Source organism: Priapulus caudatus, unplaced genomic scaffold, assembly GCF_000485595.1.
Source record: "Priapulus caudatus unplaced genomic scaffold, Priapulus_caudatus-5.0.1 Scaffold74, whole genome shotgun sequence".
Lineage (NCBI taxonomy): Eukaryota > Metazoa > Priapulida > Priapulimorpha > Priapulimorphida > Priapulidae > Priapulus > Priapulus caudatus.
This window is the reverse complement of record NW_014577135.1, coordinates 540,583-542,957: the sequence shown is the minus strand read 5'-3', so window position 1 is coordinate 542,957 and position 2,375 is coordinate 540,583.

The window sequence follows — 2,375 nt, the reverse complement described above, 5'->3', positions numbered from 1 at the left end:
CACGCACGCACGCACGCACGCACGCACACACACACACACACACACACACACACACACACACACACACACACACACACAAAGAAAGAAGGGGGCAGGAGGTGCTTAGTAGAAATGTGTAGATTTTAGAAAGAAAGGATTATTGTGTTGACTTTAATTCTATGTACAGATATGGAGGGTTGTTATTTATTTATCACTATTTGTAAATATACAAATAAAACAATTTTGATGACTAGTGATAAATTTGACTGTCTTGTGTGACGCCTTTGTTTAGGTTTAGCACGTTCTCACCCTATTCTTTTGCTTCATATGCCCTTCCCACTCTAATTTCATAAGCACAACGTAATATATAGATAAGTATATTGAGAGATATAGAGATAAATGCACAGACTACGTAATTAGGAGGTTCCTTGCATTGCCTCAGAAGTGGCGTGTTCTTGTTGAAAATATTCAGAAACATGTGGTTATATATATTGAAGAGAAAAAACCCAGGGTTTTTTGTTTATTGTTAATTGTGAAGTTGGCATCGTGTGTCTGCACTCTTATGTCGTTGTCCACTCAAGATGCTTCTGGTAGAATGATATATATGATATACAAACCACATAGTGTATGCAACCGTAAACGTGGCGGTGCTTTCGGTCGTAAAAATGACAGAGTGGGGAAATGTTTATTGAAAATATTGTAATAACTTTTCCTTGTTTAGGCTGTTGATGGTTTGGCTGACAGTAGGCAGCCAACTAAAGGAGCAAGATGTCCTAGACTGCACCACTCAAAACACTGCCTCTTACTACTGCCTAAATTCGATTCATTTTTCCCCTATCATGGTATTCCCGCGTACAGAGTCGTTCCTCGCCTTTTCCTGCAGACAAACTGCACAGGAACCCATCTAACCAGTAGGTGGCGCAACATGTCAGGTGTCAAGTGCCAACGGGAGTATCCCTCCTTTGAAACGTTGGTAGCCCATACGCACCCATGTCATACTGATCCCACTCTACGCAACACAGTGTACAGTAGAATCGCTATATTATATTAGATATATATATACAACGTGATACATAAATCTGCCTCAGAACACTATAGCTCGCATCTCGACATGCCGTAGTAGCCTATGTGGGAAGCGTTCATCAACATATGGCTTGTCAGGTATACACGCATGTCTTGCGATTTATTTTATTGGTCGTTATTGGTGAAGTCGGGCCCATCTGTTTACATTCTTCGGCGTTGTTTTTATGTGGTTTCGACGTGTTTACAGTCGTCTCGTCGACAGCGATGACTCACAGTCATTCTCCAATATAGTATCTACAACAAGGTGGCGCCACAGTAGACGGTTGCGCTTCGCGGAGGAAAGTGGCAGGAGCATACAATCAATATACGAGCGTTCGTAAACGCAGTCACGTTGCAAACGAGTAGCTTCCGAGTTTTTATTCTCTGGCAATCACCACAACACGGTGCACGGGAATGAAAGCACGTGGGTCGAGTGTAAACTACAGTCGTCATTACTCACAGTAACGCTCACCAGCACGTGTAGCAGGGACGTCTGGCTCGACTCGTGCAGTGCGTGCCTGGGGTGCCTGCACATCCGGCCAATTACGGTTGCGGGTTACGGTAGCTTGTTCGTTCTTAGGTTATATTCGTATTGTTTCTAGAAGCTTTTCGTTGGAGAGATTAGTCCTATCGCAAGCCTGTCTAATGAATCTCGATTGGCAATCGATATTGTCGACAATTTTGTTTAGCATTTAACAGCGCATAGGATTTCACGATTGATATAGCGAAATTTTTATTACCGAGGTAGTATAATTATATCCTAAGTAATGTATTTTTGATAATATATATATGACAGCAAATAGGCCGACTTAGGATTATGTGCTGTTGTATTTGAGCCAGCTAGTGCCTGATCGGGCGTGTCCGTCCGTACGTGCGCGCTCGCGTGTATTGCTCGTGCAAGTTTATAGCAAACATGATGGTGGATGGAGTGATCGAATACAACATACACACAGGCAAAGAGAAACTAATAGCTGAATATGGTTTGCAACTTTATTTGAAATATTCATACTTGTGCGTGGCATTGGTTTAATACAACCTCGTTTTATGTATATGTTTCTAACCTCGTTTATAATTCTCTTATTAACCAGCGTTAAAGCGGCGTTATACACAAAACAACATGCTTCGCCAGCCTGAGCGCTATGAGCTCACATGGTTCCCCGTCAGATTACCCGAAAGTTACCATTTCAAACACAAAATCAAATTAATTTTCTATTATAACGGAACTGCCATTTTTTACTTTTAAATCTAGACAATCCATAAGCAGGGATCACCCAATATAAACATTACAGTTATATGTCTACCATTATATATTATATTATTTTATTATATAAAAT